We start from the raw sequence: 7,292 nt of genomic DNA on the forward strand, positions 1-7,292 counted from the left end.
GGTTCTCCTCCGCTCTAACTTCGCTTTCCTTGGTTTTCCTCCGCTCTAAGTTCACTTTTCTTGGTTTTCCTCCGCTCTAACACAGCTTTTCTTGGTTTTCATCCGCTCTAACCCCGATTTTCTTGGTTTTCCACAACTCCAACCTCACTTTTCTTGGTTTTCCTCCGCTCTAACCCCGCTTTTCTTGGTTTTCCTCCGCTCTAACCCCGCTTTTCTTGGTTTTTCTCAAATCTAACCATGCTTTTCTTGGATTTCTGCTGCTCAAACCGCGCTTTTCTTTGTATTCTTTCTCCGTAACTTCTTTTTCTTGGTTTTCCTTCGCTCTGTCCCCGATTATCTTGGTTTTCCTCCACTCTAACCCCGCTTTTCCTGGTTTTCTTCCATTCTAACTCTGCTTTTCTTGGTTTTCCTCCGCTCTAACCCCGCTTTTCTTGGTTTTCCTCTGCACTTATTCTGCTTTTCTTCGTTTTCCTCCGCTCTAACTTCGCTTTTCTTGGATTTCCTCCGCTCTAACCCCGCTTTACTTGGTTTTCCTCCGCACTAAACCCTTTTTTCTTGGTTTTCCTCTGCACTAACCCCGCTTTTCTTGGTTTTTCTCCGCTCTAACCAAGCTTTTCATTGTTTTTCTCCACTCTAGCCATGCTTTTCTCGGATTTCTGCTGCTCTAACCACGCTTTTCTTTGTTTTCTTCCATTCTAACTCTGCTTTATTTAGTTTTCCTTTGCTCTAACCCAGCTGTACATGGTTTTCCTCCGCTCTAACGCCGCTTTTCTTGGTTTTCCTCCTTTCTAACCCCTCTTTTCTTGGTTTTCCTCCGCTCTAACCCCGCTTTTCTTGGTTTTCCTCCACTCTAACTTCGCTTTTCTTGGTTTTCCTCCGCTCTAACCCCGCTTTTCTTGGTTTTCCTCCACTCTAACCCCGCTTTTCTTGGTTTTCCTCCGCTCTAACCCCGCTTTTCTTGGTTTTCCTCCGCTCTATCTTCGCTTTTCTTGGTTTTCCTTTGCTCTAACCCTGCTTTTCTTGGTTTTCCTTTGCTCTAACCCTGCTTTTCTTGGTTTTCCTCCACTCTAACCCCGCTTTTCCTTGTTTTCTTCCATTCTAACTCTGCTTTTGTTGGTTTTCCTCCTCTCTAACCCCGCTTTTCTTGGTTTTCCTCCGCTCTAACTTCGCTTTTCTTGGTTTTCCTCCGCTATAACACCGCTTTTCTTGGTTTTCCTCCACTCTAACCCCTCTTTCCTTGGTTTCCCTCCGCTCGAACCCCGCTTTTCTTAATTTTCCTCCTCTCTAACCATGCTTTTCTTGGTTTTCCTCCGCTCTAACTTCACTTTTCTTGGTTTTCCCATGGTCTCACTCCTCTTTTCTTGGTTTTCATCCGCTCTAACACCGTATTTCTTGGTTTTCATCCGCACTAACCCCTCTTTACTTTGTTTTCCTCCGCTCTATCACCGCTTTTCGTGGTTTTCCTACGCTCTATCACCACTTTTCTTGGTTTTCCTCCGCTCTATCACCGCTTTTCTTGGTTTTCCTACGCTCTAACACCACTTTTCGTGGTTTTCCTTCGCTCAACCCCGCTTTTCTTGGTTTTCCTCCGCTCTAACCCCGCTTTTCTTGGTTTTCCTCCGCTATAACCCCGCTTTTATTGGTTTTCCTCCGCACTAACCCCTCTTTTCTTGGTTTTTCTCCACTCTAACCCAGCTTTTCATGGTTTTTCTCAACTCTAACCATGCTTTTCTCGGATTTCTGCTGCTCTAACCGCGCTTTTCCTCGTTTTCTTCCTCTCTAAATTCTTTTTCTTGGTTTTCCTCCGCTCTAACTTCGCATTTCTTGGTTTTCCTCCGCTCTAACCTTGCTTTTCTTAGTTTTCCTCCACTCTAACCCCGCTTTTCTTGGTTTTCCTCCGCTCTAACTTCAGTATTCTTGGTTTTCCATTGCTCTAACCCCGCTTTTCTGTGTTTTCCTCCGCTCTAATCCCGCTTTTCTTGGTTTTTCTCCGCTCTAACCCAGCTTTTCATCGTTTTTCTCCACTCTAGCCATGCTTTTCTCGGATTTCTGCTGCTCTAACCACGCTTTTCTTCATTTTCTTCCATTCTAACTCTGCTTTATTTGGTTTTCCTTTGCTCTAACCCTGCTGTACATGGTTTTCCTCCGCTCTAACGCCGCTTTTCTTGGTTTTCCTCCTTTCTAACCCCTCTTTTCTTGGTTTTCCTCCGCTCTAACCCCGCTTTTCTTGGTTTTCCTCCGCTCTATCTTCGCTTTTCTTGGTTTTCCTTTGCTCTAACCCTGCTTTTCTTGGTTTTCCTTTGCTCTAACCCTGCTTTTCTTGGTTTTCCTCCACTCTAACCCCGCTTTTCCTTGTTTTCTTCCATTCTAACTCTGCTTTTGTTGGTTTTCCTCCTCTCTAACCCCGCTTTTCTTGGTTTTCCTCCGCTCTAACTTCGCTTTTCTTGGTTTTCCTCCGCTCTAACACCGCTTTTCTTGGTTTTCCTCCACTCTAACCCCTCTTTCCTTGGTTTCCCTCCGCTCGAACCCCGCTTTTCTTAATTTTCCTCCTCTCTAACCATGCTTTTCTTGGTTTTCCTCCGCTCTAACTTCACTTTTCTTGGTTTTCCCATGGTCTCACTCCTCTTTTCATGGTTTTCATCCGCTCTAACACCGTATTTCTTGGTTTTCATCCGCACTAACCCCTCTTTACTTTGTTTTCCTCCGCTCTATCACCGCTTTTCGTGGTTTTCCTACGCTCTATCACCACTTTTCTTGGTTTTCCTCCGCTCTATCACCGCTTTTCTTGGTTTTCCTACGCTCTAACACCACTTTTCGTGGTTTTCCTTCGCTCAACCCCGCTTTTCTTGGTTTTCCTCCGCTCTAACCCCGCTTTTCTTGGTTTTCCTCCGCTATAACCCCGCTTTTATTGGTTTTCCTCCGCACTAACCCCTCTTTTCTTGGTTTTTCTCCACACTAACCCAGCTTTTCATGGTTTTTCTCAACTCTAACCATGCTTTTCTCGGATTTCTGCTGCTCTAACCGCGCTTTTCCTCGTTTTCTTCCTCTCTAAATTCTTTTTCTCGGTTTTCCTCCGATCTAACCCTGCATTTCTTGGTTTTCCTCCGCTCTAACCTTGCTTTTCTTAGTTTTCCTCCACTCTAACCCCGCTTTTCTTGGTTTTCCTCCGCTCTAACTTCAGTATTCTTGGTTTTCCATTGCTCTAACCCCGCTTTTCTGTGTTTTCCTCCGCTCTAATCCCGCTTTTCTTGGTTTTTCTCCGCTCTAACCCAGCTTTTCATCGTTTTTCTCCACTCTAGCCATGCTTTTCTCGGATTTCTGCTGCTCTAACCACGCTTTTCTTCATTTTCTTCCATTCTAACTCTGCTTTATTTGGTTTTCCTTTGCTCTAACCCTGCTGTACATGGTTTTCCTCCGCTCTAACGCCGCTTTTCTTGGTTTTCCTCCTTTCCAACCCCTCTTTTCTTGGTTTTCCTCCGCTCTAACCCCGCTTTTCTTGGTTTTCCTCCGATCTAACCCCGCTTTTCTTTGATTTCCTCCGCTCTAACCCCTTTTTTCTTTGTTTTCCTCCGCTCTAACACCGCTTTTCTTGGTTTTCCTCCGCTCTATCTTCGCTTTTCTTGCTTTTCCTCCGCTCTATCCCAGCTTTTCTTGGTTTTCCTCCGCTCTAACCCCGCTTTTCTTGGTTTTCCTCCGCACTTGTTCCGATTTTCTTGGTTTTCCTCCGCTCTAACCCAGCTTTTCTTGGTTTTCCTTTGCTCTAACCCTGTTTTTCTTGGTTTTTCTCTGCGCTAACGCCGCTTTTCTTGGTTTTCCTCCCTTCTATCCCTGCATTTCTTGGTTTTTCTCCGCGCTATCACCGCTTTTCGTGGTTTTCCTACGCTCTATCACCACTTTTCTTGGTTTTCCTCCGCTCTATCACCACTTTTCTTGGTTTTCCTCCGCTCTATCACCGCTTTTCTTGGTTTTCCTACGCTCTAACACCACTTTTCTTGGTTTTCCTCCGCTCTAACCCCGCTTTTCTTGGTTTTCCTCCGCTCTAACCCCGCTTTTCTTGGTTTTCCTCCGCTATAACCCCGCTTTTCTTGGTTTTCCATTGCTCTAACCCAGATTTTCTTGGTTTTCCTCCGCTCTAACTTCGCTTTTCTTGGTTTTCCTCCGCTCTAACCCCGCATTTCTTGGTTTTCCTCCGCTCTAACCCCGCTTTTCTTGGTTTTCCTCCGCTCTAACCCCTCTTTTCTTGGTTTTCCTCCCTTCTATCCTCGCATTTCTTTGTTTTTCTCCACTCTAACCCTGCTTTTCTTGGTTTTTCTCTGCTCTAACCCCGTTTCTCTTGGTTTTTCTCCACTCTAACCATGCTTTTCTCGGATTTCTGCTGCTCTAACCGCGCTTTTCTTCGTTTTCTTCCACTGTAAATTCTTTTTCTTGGTTTTCCTCCGATCTAACACCGCTTTTCTTGGTTTTCCTCTGCACTTATTCTGCTTTTCTTCGTTTTCCTCCGCTCTAACTTCGCTTTTATTGGTTTTCCTCCGCTCTAACCCCGCTTTACTTGCTTTTCCTCCGCACTAACCCAGCTTTTCATTGTTTTTCTCCACTCTAACCATGCTTTTCTCGGATTTCTGCTGCTCCAACCACGCTTTTCTACGTTTTATTCCGTTCTAACTCTGCTTTACTTGGTTTTCCTCCGCTCTAACCCCGCTTTTCTTGGTTTTCCTCCGCTCTATCACCACTTTTCTTGGTTTTCCTCCACTCTATCACCGCTTTTCTTGGTTTTCCTACGCTCTAACACCACTTTTCTTGGTTTTCCTCCGCTCTAACCCCGCTTTTCTTGGTTTTCGTCCGCTCTAACCCCGCTTTTCTTGGTTTTCCTCCGCTATTACCCCGCTTTTCTTGGTTTTCCTCCGCTCTAACCCAGCTTTTCTTGGTTTTCCTCCGCTCTAACTTCGCTTTTCTTGGTTTTCCTTTGTTCTAACCCTTCTTTTCTTGGGTTTACTCCGCTCTAACTCCGCTTTTCTTGGTTTTCCTCCCTTCTATCCCTGCATTTCTTGGTTTTTCTCCGCTCTAACCCCGTTTCTCTTGGTTTTCCTCCGCTCTAACCCCGCTTTTCTTGGTTTTCCTCCGCTCTAACCCCGCTTTTCTTGGTTTTCCTCCGCTCTAAACCCGCTTTTCTTGGTTTTCCTCCGCTCTAACCCCGCTTTTCTTGGTTTTCCTCCCTTCTATCCTCGCTTTTCTTGGTTTTTCTGCGCTCTAACCCTGCTTTTCTTGGTTTTTCTCCGCTCTAACCCCGTTTCTCTTGGTTTTTCTCCACTCTAACCATGCTTTTCTCCGATTTCTGCTGCTCTAACCGCGCTTTTCTTCGTTTTCTTCCTCTCTAAATTCTTTTTCTTGGTTTTCCTTTGATCTAACCCCGCTTTTCTTGGTATTCCTCCGCTCTAACCCCGCTTTTCTTGGTTTTCCTCCGCTATAACCCCGCTTTTCTTGGTTTTCCATTGCTCTAACCCAGCTTTTCTTGGTTTTCCTCCGCTCTAACTTCGCTTTTCTTGGTTTTCCTCCCCTCTAACCCCGCTTTTCTTGGTTTTCCTCCGCTCTAACCCCTCTTTTCTTGGTTTTCCTCCCTTCTATCCTCGCATTTCTTTGTTTTTCTCCGCTCTAACCCTGCTTTTCTTGGTTTTTCTCTGCTCTAACCCCGTTTCTCTTGGTTTTTCTCCACTCTAACCATGCTTTTCTCGGATTTCTGCTGCTCTAACCGCGCTTTTCTTCGTTTTCTTCCACTCTAAATTCTTTTTCTTGGTTTTCCTCCGATCTAACACCGCTTTTCTTGGTTTTCCTCTGCACTTATTCTGCTTTTCTTCGTTTTCCTCCGCTCTAACTTCGCTTTTATTGGTTTTCCTCCGCTCTAACCCCGCTTTACTTGGTTTTCCTCCGCACTAACCCAGCTTTTCATTGTTTTTCTCCACTCTAACCATGCTTTTCTCGGATTTCTGCTGCTCCAACCACGCTTTTCTACGTTTTATTCCGTTCTAACTCTGCTTTACTTGGTTTTCCTCCGCTCTAACCCCGCTTTTCTTGGTTTTCCTCCGCTATAACCCCGCTTTTCTTGGTTTTCCTCCGCACTAACCCCTCTTTTCTTGGTTTTCCTCCGCACTAACCCCGCTTATCTTTGTTTTTCTCCTCTCTAACCCAGCTTTTCATGGTTTTTCACAACTCTAACCATGCTTTTCTCGGATGTCTGCTGCTCTAACCGCGCTTTTCTTCGTTTTCTTCCACTCTAAATTCTTTTTCTAGGTTTTCCTCCGCTCTAACCCAGCTTTTCTTGGTTTTCCTCCGCTCTATCTTCGCTTTTCTTGGTTTTCCTTTGCTCTAACCCTGCTTTTCTTGGTTTTTCTTTACTCTAACCCCGCTTTTCTTGGTTTTCCTCCGCTCTATCACCACTTTTCTTGGTTTTCCTCCACTCTATCACCGCTTTTCTTGGTTTTCCTACGCTCTAACACCACTTTTCTTGGTTTTCCTCCGCTCTAACCCCGCTTTTCTTGGTTTTCGTCCGCTCTAACCCCGCTTTTCTTGGTTTTCCTCCGCTATAACCCCGCTTTTCTTGGTTTTCCTCCGCTCTAACCCAGCTTTTCTTGGTTTTCCTCCGCTCTAACTTCGCTTTTCTTGGTTTTCCTTTGTTCTAACCCTGCTTTTCTTGGGTTTACTCCGCTCTAACTCCGCTTTTCTTGGTTTTCCTCCCTTCTATCCCTGCATTTCTTGGTTTTTCTCCGCTCTAACCCCGTTTCTCTTGGTTTTCCTCCGCTCTAACCCCGCTTTTCTTGGTTTTCCTCCGCTCTAACCCCACTTTTCTTGGTTTTCCTCCGCTCTAACCCCGCTTTTCTTGGTTTTCCTCCGCTCTAACCCCGCTTTTCTTGGTTTTCCTCCCTTCTATCCTCGCTTTTCTTGGTTTTTCAGCGCTCTAACCCTGCTTTTCTTGGTTTTTCTCCGCTCTAACCCCGTTTCTCTTGGTTTTTCTCCACTCTAACCATGCTTTTCTCCGATTTCTGCTGCTCTAACCGCGCTTTTCTTCGTTTTCTTCCTCTCTAAATTCTTTTTCTTGGTTTTCCTTTGATCTAACCCCGCTTTTCTTGGTTTTCCTCTGCACTTATTCTGCTTTTCTTGGTTTTCCTCCGCTCTAACTTCGCTTTTCTTGGATTTCCTCCGCTCTAACCCCGCTGTACTTGGTTTTCCTCTGCACTAACCCCATTTTTCTTGGTTTTCCTCTGCACTAACCCCGCTTTTCTTGGTTTTTCTCCGCTCTA

The sequence above is a fragment of the Coturnix japonica genome, chromosome 12 (genome assembly GCF_054131305.1).
Source record: "Coturnix japonica strain WE chromosome 12, WE-NBRP24, whole genome shotgun sequence".
Classification (NCBI taxonomy): domain Eukaryota; kingdom Metazoa; phylum Chordata; class Aves; order Galliformes; family Phasianidae; genus Coturnix; species Coturnix japonica.